We start from the raw sequence: 17,150 nt of genomic DNA, 5'->3' as shown, positions 1-17,150 counted from the left end.
GCATGTATATTTATATAGCTATGTGTATACACATGTATATATGTGTTATATATGTATGTGTATATTGGCAAGTATAGACCATAAAATATTCTATGTCCAATATATATATAAACATATGTCTTACTTTTTATATATGCATATGAAAAATACATATCACATAGAATGTTTTAAGCTTCACACATTCAGTACATTATCTTATTTGTTCCTTACAATTATTCTGTAAGGTAGGTGGCTAATATTATCTTCCTTTTATGGAGAAAATGTGACCAAGAAAGTTTGAGTTGCCCAGGGTCATATAGTTTTTTTTTTTTTAGGTTTTTGCAAGGCAATGGGGTTAAGCGGCTTGCCCAAGGCCACACAGCTAGGTAATTTTTTAAGTGTTTGAGGCCGGATTTGAACTCAGGTACTCCTGACTCCAGGGCTGGTGCTCTGTCCACTGAGCCACCTAGCCGCCCCCAGTCATATAGTTTTTAAACGACTGAAGTAAAATTATGGACTTGAGCCTTCCTGATTGCGAGTCCAGTGTTCAAGAAGCTTTAATATAGCTGAAAGGCACCAGAGAGCCCTGAATTTAGAATATTAGAGGCAGGAGGACTTTAGAACAGAGGATGTCATAACTAGAAGCTTTAGAACATACAATATTAGAACTATAAGAATTCTTAGAATTTAGAGCATAGAATCTTGGATGGAAAAGTTACTTGCGATGCTATTTATCATATTGATTCAAATATGTTTGGCATGTCCCTTTTCATTCAATAAACTGCTTGAGAAGAGAGACCATAACTTATTCTTTGTAACTACCATTTTTGGAAGGTATGGGTGAGGGAGGGGTAGAAATACAAGCTGATTCATACTTGCAGTTCTGACTTGAAACATGAATGCCTCTCCAGTAAGTGAACAATCTTTATCTACCTGAGTGAGATTGTTAGTCTTGTGAGTGTAAAAGATTACACTGATACAATGATCCCTGGCCAATCTGCAGAAAACTACAAGCTTCAGGAAAGTGCAAATACTTTTATCTCCTTCTTAGAAGACTGCCTTTGTAATCAAGGTCCCTGTCTCTAAGGATTAGCTCAAGTGCTATCATAATAAGAGATAATAATAACTAGCATTTTTAATAGTACTTTAAGGTTTAGCCAGCACTTTACATGTATTGTCTTATTTGATCTTCACAATGACCCTTTGAAATATTATTATTCCCTCTTAAAGTTGATGAAAATAGGAAGACAGAAGTTAAGTGACTTGCCTAGGATGACCCAACTAGTAGGTATCTGAGGCAGGATTCAAACTCAGTTCTTCCTCACCCTAAATCCAAAAAGTCTGGGCACTGAATCACCCAATTTATATCTAATCTCATAGTACTTTCTGTTCTTCTTGTGGTTTTCTAGATTTTATCATAATCTACTTTGTCTGGTGTCCATGTCTCATCTTTCCAGACAGAAGATCTAAAAGGTAAAGAATCATACTTTCTGAACTTTATGTGTCCTCCAGCATTGGAATGGTATTTTATGTGTAATAGATGTTTAATATTTGTTTGTGAAATTGAATATTTTTTAAAAAGATGCTTGTTGACTAATGGATAGAGATTCATGAAGGACTGTATACCAGTCCTGGTTCAGTTACTAAATAGTTGTGATCTAGGACATGTCCTTTAGTATTCTGGGACTCATTTTGTTCTCTATAAAGTGAGTAAAGTAGTTGAATTAGATAATCTTAAAGATCTCTTCCATTATGATATTTTATGTCTAAGGTTCATTTCATTTTTGGCATTTCTATATTCTAACATCTACAAATCTTTAACCAAAGGCAAGCTCAGTAAACAGTAAATTCAACATTCCCTTTGCATACAGAACCTAATCATGAGGGACCTAACTCTCTTTAGGGAGGCTGATTCAGAAAGGCAATGGGACCAGAGCAGAAAAAAGGGCAAAAGAAAATGGTTTCAATGAGGTTTGGCAGTTTTTGCTTGGAGCTAGATGGAGACTGAACCAGTCAACGATTGTCCCTGAGGCTATTTATCCTTGACCAAAGTTCTGTGAATTGACTGTGGCAGGCTTGGAGGTCAGGGCTCAAACAAGTAAGGACAGAGTATGGGCCTGATGGGAATTTATGTTGTTCTCTGATCGTTGTCTACTTTAATGTTGACCCAGGAAGTTGAAGATAGGGAGTGATGTGGAGAAGACCATGTGTATGATCTTAATTATCTCCACAGAATTTTTTAAAAGCATAGACAAAAATTAGAAGAAGTAGAGTTTGAGTAAAATCCCAAGAGGATGGAGTAGGTGTCAGGGAGCAAGATAGTTTGAGCAGGAAATAGAAAATGAAGAAAATGGCCTAGAAATGCCTTTGGGGGAGAGAAATAAGAGTCTGGATCTATCAAGATGTAAGCAGATAACTATGAAATGACAGTCAGAAGGATTCTTGTAATGTAGGCTATTAAGAGTTAGATGGAACTTTAGAGTATAGAACACGGAATATTTGAGTTAGAAAGGACCTTAAAATATTAGGGCTAGAAGGGACTTCCTATTTTAACTAACAACAACATAAAAATTAATTCACTTTACTTTCTAATTATTCATTCATTAATTCAACAAACATTTATTAAATGCCTAATTATCACTGTGAAACAAGGTTGGGTTGACCCTGTCTCCCTTCATTAGTAGATCATTAGCACTAGCTTTAACCACTGTGCTACCTTGTGGCTAACCCAAATAGCTCCACAAATGTTTGAATATCAGTGAGATAGAATATTCTCTCAGTTTTTCCATAGATTTAATATAAGTGATGAATTCTGATTTTTAGTAGTTTTTCTAATAAACAGCTTTGTGATAGATTTTTGTCAAAACATATTGGCATAGAGGAAAAATGGAAGTCCATTCTTTTCTGTTTTAGTCATGGCTTTTGATGTGATTTTATTGCCTGAGAAAAATGAATTTATTAACTTTGTTAAATAATAGTATAAATATCACAACTCTTTTAAAATTGGGCATGAGAAGGCCTTAATTTCACTCCAGTAGCTTCCTATCATCTCCAGTATCAAATAGAAAATCCTCTGACATTTAAAGCCCTTCATAACCTGGTTTCCTTCTACCTTATTGCCCCCATTATTGCTCCTTTCTCTGAGTCACTGGCTTCCTTGATATTCATCTAACCAGAAACTCAATCTCTAGACGCAAAGCATTTTCACTGTTTCCCATGCTTGTGAAATTCTCCTTCCTTGCTCCTGCTTCCTAACTTCGACTTTCTTCAAGTTCCAGCTAAAATCCCACCTTCCTCAAGAAAATTTTCCTTATTTCTCTTAATTTTTTTTAATGGCAATTTGAATTAAGTGACTTGCCAAGGGTCACACAGCTGGTATGTTTCTGAGGTCAAATTTAAACTCGGGTCTTCCTGAATTCAGGGCCAGAACTCCATCCATTGTGTCTATCACCTCTGTGCCCTCAAAAAAATTTAGGAGTTACCTAAATCAGTATAATTCATATTCTTGCCAAACAGAGAGATATGGCAGGCCAGAGCAATACTTGTGCAAGATTTATTTCTCCTAGGACTTGTATTGTTCACGTTCTTGACTTGATAAACTGACTTGGATGTCCAAGTTAAAGAATACTAGCAGGAATAGGGATTGGGGCCATTGTCTTCCATAGTCAAGGATCAGGACTGATCAGAAAATTTTCTTTCTCTACAAACTCAAGTACTAAAACCTTGGACCTCAGGAACTCATGACTCATGAGGTACCTGTCAAGATAGGAAGCATACATTTTTTTTTATTAACCACTACCCTGTGTTTCTGCCACAGCATAATTGCTAATGAGGTATGGATGGAGAGAGAAATCTACTCACCTGAATGGTTTCACTTCATAGTATACTTGGGTTATAATAATACCAATAAATTAATCAACAAACATATAACCTCCTACTATAATGGTAGGTCCTGTGTGAGGAGTGAATGACTGTGTCATTGGTGAGAATGGTATAGATGAGAGATCTGCAATTGATATAGAAGCATCAAGATTTAATAATTGGCTGAATTTATGGGTTGAATGAAAATTAAGACTTGGGAATAATATCAAGGTCATAAACCTGGTACACTGGAAGGAGGATTGTGACTTTGACAGAACAGAAATTCAGATGTAATAGAAAAAATAGAAGAATTTGAGGGGAAAAAGGCAATGAATTCTGTTTTGGATTTGCCGAGTTTGACATATCTGCAGTTTATCATTTGAAATATCTGATAGGCAATTAGAAATTTGGGATTGGAGCTCAGGAGAGAGACTAGATCTGGATATACAGATGTGGGAGCCATCTGTATAAAGATATCAATCAAAACCATAGGAGTTTATGAAGAGAAGAAGTCTCAGGAGAGAACTTAGTGGGATAAATCTGCAGTAAGGGAGTATGATATGGAAGAAAAAATCAGCAATAGGGAGAGTTCTGCAGTCCTGGAGAGGAATGAGTTTTATCAGGAGAAATGGGTGTTTTATAAAAAAAAAAGGAAATGTCTCACTTAAACAAATGTATTTCATACATTTGATGTCATAATCAGGAAGTCACCTACTATGAAGTTTGAATGTCAAATGTAAGTGTAGAGGGTGGTAGATGTAACTATACAAACCCTCCTTAGCTGTGAAAGTTTGGTCAAGTCACTTTCTCCTCTCATCTAATAATACTAATAATGCTATCTCACTTTGCTATAGCATTTATGTTTAGAAAATTCTTTATATTCATTATCTCATCCCAGGTGTCCTGTAAATTAGACTCATTTTCTTGATGAAACTTAATTGAGAACCAGAAAGAAGTAACATACCCATTGCCACATATCTAATAAGTGGCAGAACTAGGAATTTGACCTTTGGTTTCTTTCTGCTACAATACTAGGGATTTTACTAAATCCTCAAATTTAGAAGGGCTATGCAAAGGAATTAAGTGGGTCATTGATGCATGGACCGTTGATGCATAATAATAGGTTCTTTTCTTTTGTCAGGGAAGCCTATGTAATTTATTCTGCACACCTCTCTGGGAGTTTGGATGAGGGGATAGAGTCAGAAAGAGAAAGACAGGGCAACATGCACCTCCCAAAGTGGATCAGGAACTGAACTTCCTAAAATTAGGGTAATACCCATCTCACCAAATCAGAGGTGATCAATATTTTCAAAGCACAATGGGGAAGAGAAATACAGGGAAAAAATGATGGATAGTGCATGGATAGATTGAATTTCAAAGTCAGTGTCTTTAGAGAAAAGAAAGAGGGAGGAATCTATATTAGTTATGTGAGAGCCTTCTCCCAAGATTCTGTACCTCTTTACACCAAAGTCTTAGCCACTCCTCCTATTGTCACTTCTGTATAATTTGAGGGTGGTGAAGAGGAGGAAGTATTTTATGGGTAGGCATAAGGACTTAAGCAAACCTTCTCATCTCTTATGACCCAATCAGAGAACTACCAACCATCAACCATGGAAGACAAAAGTAATTAGTGTGGCAGCCTTTTTTTTTTTAGATTACAACATTTGGATTACAACATTTAAAAAATTTTAGATTCTGAGATAGAACATGTATTGAATTAAATAGTATACACATAGTCTAATGTTTTATTTACATCTTATTTTACTTGAATCCCTTTCACTTCTGTGGGAGTGAGAAGACACATAGACTTCTTTTCGTTTCCAGTTTTCAACCCCTCTTGAATCTAGCCAAATCTTAGTATCTAAGGACCTGACAATTTGCATTTGCTTATGTCCACATACTGTGTCTTTATTCTTTGTTCTCTTCTTATCAATATAATTTAAAATTTTAAAATGATCCCAAAATGAAAATAGTCTATGCCTGAAGGGTCATGAAAGTATACTACTACTAACTCATAGAGTTGCAAATTGGTTCAATTATTCCAACTAACAGTTTGAAATTAAGTGATAAAAGTCTCTAACCTGTTTCCTACCCTTTCATTCAATGATTAATATCACCAAGAAGGTGAAAAACAGAAAAATATGTTAAATATATAATAAAATATTCTTAGCACCAATTTGGCTTATGTATATGTAGCAGCATATACATAAGTATAAGATAGGATAGTTATTTCCACTAAGTAAGTTACTATTGACTGGGGAATGATTAAACAAATTGATAATTGAAAGAAATGGGATATTACTGTGCAGTAAGAAATGAGTAGTGTAAGGAATTCATAGAAACTTGGGGAGAGTGTATGAACTGATGCAGAGAAAAATTAGAAGAACAGTATATACAATTATTACCACAATGTAAAGGGGGAAAAATAACTAAAATAAACAAAAATATGCATAATTAAGAAAATATACACAATTTTTTGGAGTCTTAGAGAATAGATAATGAAACATGCTTCCTTTTTTAAGGGAGGCAAGATAGGGGACTATGAGGGTAGAATGTTGTTTGAATTGCTAAATGTGGTCAATTGATTGATTATTTTTGCTTAACTAATTTCTCAATTTCAAGGGAAAGAGAAGAGAGACATTCAGAAATGACTATGTAAATACAAAAGGCAGCAGCAAACAATTAAAAATAAATATGCACAATAAAACATATGGCATATGATTAAAACATGTATTTAACATAAGCAAATAACTCAGCATATATGAAGTGAATCATCCCTATTTGCATTGATGAAGGAATGAATGAATGAATTTATTAAGCACCTACAATGTATAAAGCACTGTTCTGGGGCTACACAAAGAAAACATAAATAATCCTTGTTCTCAGAGAGTTCACATTCTAATGGAAGAGACAATACAAATGAAAGGTTTCAGTGTCAAGTTAGATGGAAAGATCCCAAAGTACTTAGGGTGCAGCAAAAAAGTATTTACACTGATAAAATAATATCACTTTCTGGTGCTGAACCATCGGACAGTGCCAAGGATCTTAGTGGAAATAATTATCCTTTCTATGCATTCAGCAGCTGTGGTTGTGGTTGTAGAGCAATGACCAGGCTGCATTTCCACATGGATTGCTTCCCAAGATGATATCTGAGGGCACTGGAAGTATTGTTATTCCCAAGACTGGATTCAGGATCCTGGGCTATCTCCATCTGTATCTGGACAGAGATATTGGTCAAGGTAGTAACAGTAGTTTGACTTGCCTGGAACATGTTTTTACTCTTTGTGTCTCAAAATATCTTGACAGGTATTGTAGAGTATAGAGCACTAGACATGGAGTCAGGAAGACCTGAGCTTAAATCAAGCCTCAGTTATTTACCAGTTTTCTGACCTTGGGCAAATCATTTAACTCCTGTCTGCCTCAGTTTCCTCAAATGTAAATTAGAAACACCTACCTCACAGGGTTGTTGTCAGAATGAAATGAGATATTTATTAATTATTTTACATGTTGTCTAGCACATAGTGATACAAAAAATAAATATTTGATCCCTTCTTGCTGTTACAGGTAAACTTGCTTGCTTGGCTCCTCAATAGGAGTTGCTTCCCTGGATGAGAATCAGGCTGAAAGCAGATATGGTAGTGTAGGGAGCACCAGGCAGCAAATTATAACACTTATCCATACTAGCTCTGAGTTTTAATGATTCTTTGTGATATACATGATTGAAATTTAGATGTGATAGAAGAAACACTGAACACAGAACTAAATTCCAATTTCAACTTCTACTGAATCAATCAGTCAGACATTCAGCAGTGGACAATCACTTATTTTCTGACTCTCCATTTGTAAAAGAAAGTCATTGGAATAGATGGTACCCATCAGGAATCCTGTTGTGTGTGAAAGGTGAAATGACTGAGAAAACAAAGGTTGGATCTTCTGAGCACATCAATTTATTAAGCAATATATGCCAATTATCTAGAAAACTGGTGTCAGGCCTCTTCCTCAATATAGGGCAAATATAGGAAAACAGAGTTTTATATATTAAAAACAATCAAATAAAGCCACTTAATGAAAAGGAAACGACATAATGTTAGGTAATTTGATTTCTAACTGGATGTAAGATTAGATTTCCAAATTGAGAGGAAAGTAAACAAGTACAATTCCTTGAATTCAGAAAAAGAGGTATCCCACTCCCCAAAGTATCTCTAAACAATCAAAGGAACATAGAAACAATAATTGATGGAGCGCTTTTTTTTTTCAGATAAGGCATATAGATTGCTTGAGATTGTAATTGTGAGAAAACTCCTTTCTTTCTTTGAATCTGACTGAGTTTCTGGGTAGCATAACCTATGTCTTTGGTTAAGGGTCTCTAAATAGAAGTAGAAATGGTCCAGCTTTCTAGTCATGGAGGGCTAGATTCAAACAATGAAATAATTCCTACAATTGAGCCAAGGGTTCTCTGTCTAAGACAGAATTTGGACTAGACCCAAAGTTAATTAGAAAGGGAACTAAACTAGCCGTGGGTTTGAGTCAAAAGATGAAGTCAGTGTAGTGCACTCAATTCCTATAGTTAACTACTTGCTGTCCTAATGCCCCCACTTCCCTCAATTTATATTCCACATTCATGGATTAAGATGCCTTTTAGCTCTTACCTTCTGAAGCCTCTTTCATTTCAGTGTTCTAAGGTCCATCCCACTTTTTACATTTTGTGTTCTAGTTTTCAACTTTCTGTATTGTGAGGACTGACAGGGAAAAGGGGCTCTCTATGTTGTTATCCTCCCAAAAATTGGTGAGAGAATTTCAAATATAGCTAAACTAGTGATTGCAAATCTCCAATACTTAAAATAAATTGCCTGTCTGCATATCATTATTCACATCTGAAATGATTTATACTCCAATTATGTAAAGAGTTTTCTTCCATTTAATCAGTTTCATAGTTTTATTTGTTATGTTTCTTTTCCCCAACCTTTCCCTCCTCCCTATAAAGCTTGAGGTGTCCAGGTCTTGGTCAACCATGGAATTTGACTTAATGTTTGTTAGTATGGCATTGTGCAAAGAACTTTGGGTTGAGTTAGAAGATCAGGTTTGGATGTTTGAATCCTGGTTCTGATCCTGGGCAGCTTTCTTGCTTGACCTTGATCAAACCACTTGTCTTTGGATTTAGTTTCCTTGATGCAAAAGAAAGGATTGAACTAAATGATCTTTACATTTCATCTCAACTGCAATATTTAAAATCCCTTTCAGTTTCAAGATTTGAAATAGCTACTAGCTGTCATTATCAATACTGGGACTTCCTAATATCTAGATTTGAGTATTATAATTTAGGAAGGGAATTGAACAACAAAGAGTGATCAAGAGAGTGAGGGTCTGAAAAAGTGTTTAGCTTGGAAAAGAAAAAGATATGGGGAATCATAGCCTTCAAATTTCTGAAAGGCTTTTATAGAGAGATGAGATATGATTATTCTGAGTTGCCCTGGAGGACAGAATTAGAAACAGTTGAACAAGTTTCCAGGAGGAATACTTGAGCATCACTAGGGCCTGTTCTAGGAAAAATGATGATGTATTTGTTTTCTCTGGTGTCCCAGGGACCTTTACCCTATTCCATGATGCTTTTATCTAGCTTAAAGTAACCAGTGTGGACTTACACTGATGCTACGTTTGTCTATAGCTAGCCTTGTGCTTTGCCTAAAAAAAGCCACTGGAAAATGAATTTGTCCCCAAGCTCCAAAGTATAGCTCATCTGGAGCACAGAACAGGCAGCAGGAACCTTTTTGACCTTAAACTGAAATGCTAAGGACAGCAAGGAAACAAACTTTCCCCCAGAGGCCAGCTGGGCCAGAGCTAAAGATTTAGAATATAAGCCTTTACTGAAATGACTCGGCAGGAGCCATGTTTTTCCCTGTTGTAAATCACCCATAACTCAGAGCTCCTTATAGGGTTTCTTGGCTTGTTTATTCTGGATAGGAAAGGAGGACTGTCTCAAAATATGATTCTCAGAGAATCATAGGATTTTAGAGCTACCAAGCAATTGAATAGCAGCAGCATGCATGGAAAAAACACAGGATGAGAGATGAGGAGCTCTGGGTTTGAGTCACCACAATCATTCACTTCTTAGCTGTATGACCTTGGGATATCTTTTCCCTCATCCTTCCTCATTTGGAAAAGGGGAAGCATAATACTTCCTTGGCAGGAGTAATAATATTTCTTGGGAATGATTAACAATTCTCCTGGGACAGTGAAGAAGGTGCTTTGTAAACTTCAAAATACTGTGGAAGTGAAATCTGTTATTATTCCTTGTTCTTAAATTCTAATCATGTTAACAGTGGCCTACATTGGATGCCAGTCCCAATTGGACTATACTCTGCTGGGTCCTGGAGACTGACTTGTTTAGTGATCCTCTGGAAGACAAGGCATCACTGTTTTATATCCCAGTGGCCATTTGAATCTTTCTCTGAGATAGTTTGCCATCCATGTTTTAGGTTCCCTGGCTTTTCTCCCAAACCCTCTCTCAGTTTCTTCCAATGCAACTGGGTGAGCTTTCATTCTGAAGGGAGCAAAGGTGAGGATGGGGAATGGAGGGGGAAGAAATAATTAGGGGCTAGGAACACTGGAACTCAAAAAGCAAACATTCCTTTTGATATATGCCTATCATAAATTAAAGGCATTGATCTTCATTTGTCTAGCAGTGTGTGGTTTTCCTCAAACAAGTGTTTTGTTATATCACATTGGAAAAATATCGTACCAATAGACTTTGAGGAGAAAAACCACAGAATCCAGGAATCTTGTATAAGTATTTGAACTGAGTACAAGTACTCAGAAGGCATAGAATGGGGTGCAATGCTTGCTTGAACATCCTGGATGAACATCCTGATTATCAACAAACATTTCCAAAAAACAATATATCAAGATGCTGAAGAGACACTGTTTCTTCTCCCTTATTAGAATTTTAGCACTGCATCATCCCATGGCTTCTTCCAGTTGCTCAGATAAATTTATCATTTCAAATATCACTGGATTTTTTAAGCTTATATTTCAGAGTTCTTGCTCAGCTCTATGCTTTCATCAGAAATGATTGTGAGTCCCACAATCCATTAAAGATCCATTTTCCCTCTTATTGTATTATACTTAGCTTGGCAGAATAAATTACTTTTCTAAGTTTCTATTTTTTGCCTTTTGGGATATTTGATTCCAACATCTCCTTTTATTTATGATAAAAGCTGAAAGATCTTGAGTGATCTTGACTCTTGTTGCTTGGTACTGGCAATATTTCTATCTAGATGCTTGTGATATGGGAGGCTTTGGATTTTGTCTATGACATCCTTGGGGCTTACCCCAGGAGGTGATCAGTGAATTCTCTCTATCTTTACTTTGCCCTTTGGTTCTGATGATTCTAGACAGGTTTTATTTAATCTTCCTGAAATATAGTGTCCAGGCTTCTTATTTTTTTCCCCCATGGAGTCTAAGATTTTTAAAATGTTCTCTCTTTTATCTATTTTTCTAGGTCAGATGTTTTTGATATCAGGTATCTTATATTTTCTTCTATGTTGTCAATCTTTTGATTTTGTACATCCATCCATCCATCCACATATGTGTGTGTGTGTGTGTGTATTATATATATATTAACATAAATCTATAGTGGAGTTAATGAATTCTATTTGGTATAATCCAGTTTTCAGGGTGTTCATTTATTGGGTAACTTATACTACTTTTTTCATATAAATGATTTATTCTCATTCTAGTTCTTTCCTCAGATTCTTTTTCATTTTTTTATCTCTTGCTTCATTTCTTCTAGGTATCCCTATAGTCATTGAAGGAAATACATTTTTTGCATTGTGTCTTTATAGTTGTTATATGCTGCTTTTTTAGAAGACCTTTAAAGTGACAATTTTTGATGCTTAGTGTTTTCTATAGTTCACATATCTCTTTAGTATTAATTGCTGATTTGTAGTTTTGTGCCAGAGCCAGCTTATATCCCTTATTACACTTTTGGGTGGGGTGACTAAACTGGTCTATCCTGAATTCTTTGGGTTCCTGTACTGATCTCTACCTCATTGATTTAGACGCCCAATGGATCTTTGAGTTTCAGAACATTGCATCTTCAGAGCCTTCTGGAATCTCAGGACAGAGTGCTAAGGAGCCCAGAGTTATTGGATGTCTGTGCTGTCCATCTAAGTGCTGTAGTAATAGAAGGTATCTTCCCTATGCTGCACTGGCTTATGAGGTCCCTCCCATGGTACTTTCTTAGAGGAATTTTCTGTTGGCTATCCCTAGACACAAAATTTTGCAAGGTACATGTGATCCTGGCCTATCTCTGGTATGGGGAATCTATCTTATATTGACCCTGATATTGTTGGTAGGTCCATTTTCCTATTACTAATTGACTTCTGACTGATTTATTTTCAGGGTGCATTTCTAGGGTGGAAGAAGTAATTTATTGTGATTTATTATTGTGTTTCATGATCATTATTCAATATGATTGTGAACCTCAATTTTTCTGAAGTTGTGAGAGTTTTATTTAGGAAGTTATCTAGGCTGAAAGTTCTTTGTAATCGCTTATTCACATGAGATATAATTATGTTGCCTAAAGGTTAAAAGCCTTCTTTGGCTTCTAATTGTTCTAGAGCACTAGAGAAAGAAAAGGATCTTGAAAAATAGATGTGGGGGATGGAGTTCTTTCTGGATCTTCCTCTCCTCTCCCCAGCATATCAACTGGTAGTTAAACCACAGGGCCTAGCACTACTAGTCACAATCAGAGGAAAACATAGATCTTGTCCTTTCCCAACTAAATGCTCATTGTCCTTTTGTCCATTTCCCATCAGGCACTGAACGGACATTGCTGGATCTTGACACACTCTTTTCCATTTACACTATACCACCTTGCCTGATGATATACGAGAGCCACACTCAACTCTGACTCTTGGATACTCTATTCTCTTGGTTTGAGTCCATCTGTCTAGCTTTCCAAGATCCTATGTGCTTTGATTTCTACCTACTATTTTCCCTGCCAGAGACTACATACTAATTGACTTTTCCATCTTCCATGATTGGGAGTCATCTTTATATGTTGTGTACCCAAAATAGTAAAGTTTTAGTTTTTTGAGATCAAAGAAACATTAACTTTTCAATGAGTGTTTTCAGTATTTAACATGATGCTTGACATTCAGTAAGTGCTTAATAAATGTATTTCTGTTCTGTCTCACCCCACTCCATTAGTAATCATTCAACATAGGCAGAGGGAAAACATTTCAAATAGAGAGAACAGACTGGACAAAAATGACTTGAGAGAGCAGTCTAGATTCAGAAGACAGTCGGTAGCCATAGTTTTTCTAGAGCATAGATTGAGTTGAAAGGAGCAGTATGGTTTTACACAGAGTGGAAAGGCATCATCACTAATGAACATTTTTGAATGCCAGGCAGAGAAGCTAAGTTTATTTGGTAAATAATGAGCCCCTAAAGATTTTTCATCAGAGAAATGATAATTCCAAGACATTGTAGTTATAGAACCAAGTCTAGGCATAAGGAAGGTACATGTGGTAATAGTAAGAAGGGTACACTGGAGTAGAGGAGGCGACAAGGCTTAGAAAATACTATAGCAATAGTCTAGATTGGTGTTAACAAGGGTGGTGGTAGTGGAACCAGAGACAATGGGATAGGTGTTCAGTGATGCAATTAAAAGATCCAGCAACTAACTAGATTTGACTACATGAATGGTAGCAACATGGATGGAAGAGTGAGGTCAGGAGGCATAGGAAGTTTAAGAGAAAGGAAATTAACTCTTTTTTAGTAGCTAGGAATTGAAGTGCTTTGGATATTCAGATGGAAAGGTCTTATGGGTGGTTAGAAATGTGGATCTGAAGCTATAGGTAAGTCTGCAAATGCCAAAGTAAGGCAGTCATTGCCCCACAGTGGCTTAAATTATTTTTTAAAAAATAGATTTTTATTGAAAGTTTTTATATAAGCTAGAGTTCTCTCAGTATCCCTCCTTCTCCATCCTTCCAGAGTGCCATCTCTTATGATCCTTAAAACAAAAAGGAATAAAGAAAAATGGGAAGAAAAAATTTAACAAAACTAATTAATATATCCCAAATATCTCACATTCTATGTAAGACACCACTCCTCCAATATCTAGCTCTAAAATGGAGGTAGAAATATCTTATCAGTCAATAAACATCAAGCATCTATTAGTTGCCAGGTACTGTGCCAAGCATGGGAGATACAAAAAAAGGCAAAAGACATTCCCTACCCTTGTAGAGCTCACAAATTAATTAATGAGGCACAAAACATATAAACAAATGTGTACATATAAGCTATATACAGGATAAATAGAAAATAATCGATAGAGGGAAAGTACTAGAATTAAAATAAATTCTCATCTCTTCTTTGGGGTCAAATTTGTTTTTTTATAATTTTTTTATATATCTTTATATAATCTTTTTATATATCTTTACTTTTGACTGTTGCATGCATATTGCTTTCCTGATTCTGTTTAAACCATTTTATATTGGTTTCACTATGCCTCTCTGTAGCTAATATATTCATTGTTCCTTAAAGCACAGCAGCATTCCATTACATGCAACTGCCAAAATTTGATTTGGTCATTGCCCAATAGCTATTTTTGCTTTTAGCTCTTTGCACTACAAAATGTACAGTTATATTTTGGTGTATTTGGAGCATTTCTTTTTGATAATAATGATCTCCTTGGGATATACAGATAGTAATGGAATCTTTGAGTCAAAGGGAATGGACATTTTGGATACTTTATTTACACATTGCCAAATTTAATTCCAGAATAGGTATGTTAGTTCATGGAGCACCTTGCATTCTATTGGGAAAGCAACACATGTGGAGGGTGGTGGAGAGTTTTGGTCAGGGAAGTCCCAAAGAGAATGAGTGTAACAATAATGCTGCTCATTGACTTGTTCTTTCCCAAGATCAAAAGCCCTGATGATTTAATTACAATTATCAGAGCAAATGGTCTAAAAGGGGGGGGGGGATTGTATGCTTTGTGAAGAGGAAACTGCAGGATTCTGGGGTGTGCTGAGTTAAGGAGTTCAGTTCTTCCTAGGCTTGATCTCTAGATATGAGAACCAAGTATAGATTTCTGGGGACCATTCACATTTGGGCCAGCAAGATGCAGTGTCAATGAAAGAGAGAATTAGGAAGAGCATTTTGAAAAGTGGCTCTGAAGGGGGGGAAGATCTAGCAGAAAGGTGGGGTCAACAGTGTCAACATCTCCAGATAAGGTCACTTGAATCGAGTAATTAGGTCCTTACTTGTGGCCACAATGAGGATAATTTCTGTAAAATGGTAGGGCAGAAGCTTCACTAAAAGGATAAGAATACTGAGGAACTTTAGGAGAAGTTAGATGGCTAGAGTGCTGGGCCTGAAGTCAGGAAGACATCTACCTGGGTTCAAATCTGACATCAGATATTTACTAGCTGTGGGATCCTGGGCAAATCACTTCACTTTGTCTCAGTTGCTGGAGAAGGAAGTGGCAAGCTATTCTAGTATCTTTGTCAATGGGGTCACAAAGAGTTGAACTCAATTGAAATGACTGAACAACAACTACAAATAATGATTCTATCAAGAACAAGCACAATATAGTGGAAAGACAGGATTTGAAGTTGGAGAATTTAGGTTCAAATCCCAGAATCTACTCCTTACCTGTGGGACCTAGAGCAAATCACTTGCCATCTCCGGAGAGAGGGAAAAAAAGTTTGCAACAATGTAGTAGGTAATGAGATAAGTCAATAAAAGTGGGATACAAGAATTTTTACAGCTCAGTAAGGATCAGATGAGAGGTTATGTAGTATGCATTTGTAGTAGCTGAAATACCCCTAGTTTCATTTCTTTACTAGTAATTCTCCAAAGTGATGGAGTAGAAACAGAAGAGGAGAAACTGGAAGGCTGAGATTGACCAGGGATAATAATCCACATGTTTCAAGTGGCAAGAGATTCAGTAGTACAAGGAGTTTGAGGGTAGTATCTAGGGAAACATTAAGTAGTTGACCATTGAGTCAAGGCTGGGTTTGGAAACAAGTAAAAACAAAATAGTGGGAGTCAACTTGGAGAATTGGAAAGAATGAGGGATGTAGGGAAAGAGAAAGTTTAAGTGTGAGTCATAAAGTGGGACAGTTAGAAGGATGGGAAGTTGTGCCTGAAGAGTGGAATTTTTGGAGTTCCATGTCTTGGAAGTGGCAAAGTTCTGTGAGATGGTAAAGTCTGATTGTGATTGTATTGTTATTTGACTAAAGTCAAAGTGGAGATGGAGGTCCTTAGAGTTTTTAGGTGTTTAAGGACTTGTGAGCTCAGGTTGTTAGAGGAGTTATCTGTTGGAATATTGGAGTTCCTGAGAATGAAGGCAGGGAAGGGTAGTGAGAGATGAAAAGCAAGTTGCTGAAGTTACTGAGAAAGTTGGGAAAATGAGTGACTTGGACACCAGTCCTTGATATTTCCAGAAAGGGAAAATTTACAGAAAGAGAGTAATGAAGGGGCGATCATATTGAATTGATCTTGAAAGGAGAAACACCACTGGGACAGATGAATAGTTTAGATTCAACACATCATGTTCATGTTGATCTCTGAATTTTTTTTGATGAAAGAGAATATTTCACAGGAAAGAAGAGTAAAGGGATTGGCTTTTATTAGAACAAAGAGGTAACAAATAATGTTAATTGAAAAAGTTAAAGGATTATAGATTTAGAGATAAAATCACACATCATTTTATTGGAAGAAGAAGACAAAGTTCAGAGAGGTTGCGACTTTCCTAAAGTCACATAGGAACAGAACTGAATGTTGGAACCAGGTCATCTGACTCCAAAGTCAATGTTTTTCTCCATGTACTACACTGAGAAAGTGGAGGAGAGTTGACAACAGAACTTTCAAAAGGACAGTGGAATGGGTTAAATATAGATGAGCCCAATTGCAATGGGTCTTGGGGCTAGGAGTTTAGGTGATTAGAACAGGAGTATTTCAGAGAAGTAGTAAGGGCATCTGCTTTAACTTTCATAATGAGCCTGGATGTCTGGAATAAGGGGGCAGAAGAGCAAGAGGAAAGTTCCATCAATAAACTTCAGTGTTTGAGATAGAATTTGAAAATCTGGTGTTTCAGTATAGGCTTACATGAAATTCCTTTGAATACAGGTAGGCTTTGGCTCCTCTGAATCCCCTGAGAGCATCCTTGGGTTTCCAACCTATAGGTTTCTAGATTCCCAGTGGGAAAAGAAAGAAGAATTATCAATCAGAGATTAGACCTCTAGGAGATGTATCCTCCAGGTGTATGTCTTTGATGCTTTATTGGAGCTTTCATTTTG

The 17,150-nt window shown here is 36.4% G+C and overlaps 1 long non-coding RNA gene across 2 annotated transcripts in view; it reads left to right on the top strand.

The window, feature by feature from the left end:
* LOC141518369 (uncharacterized) overlaps positions 1–17,150 on the top strand; it is a 130,086-nt gene that overhangs the window by 22,207 nt on the left and 90,729 nt on the right. For both annotated transcript variants that reach the window (XR_012477168.1, XR_012477167.1), the window contains exon 4: positions 1,389–1,452. This is a non-coding gene — a long non-coding RNA (uncharacterized LOC141518369). The remainder of the gene's footprint in view (positions 1–1,388; positions 1,453–17,150) is intronic.

The sequence above is a fragment of the Macrotis lagotis genome, chromosome 1, assembly GCF_037893015.1.
Source record: "Macrotis lagotis isolate mMagLag1 chromosome 1, bilby.v1.9.chrom.fasta, whole genome shotgun sequence".
Lineage (NCBI taxonomy): Eukaryota > Metazoa > Chordata > Mammalia > Peramelemorphia > Peramelidae > Macrotis > Macrotis lagotis.
This window is presented reverse-complemented; position numbering and strand designations above follow the sequence as displayed.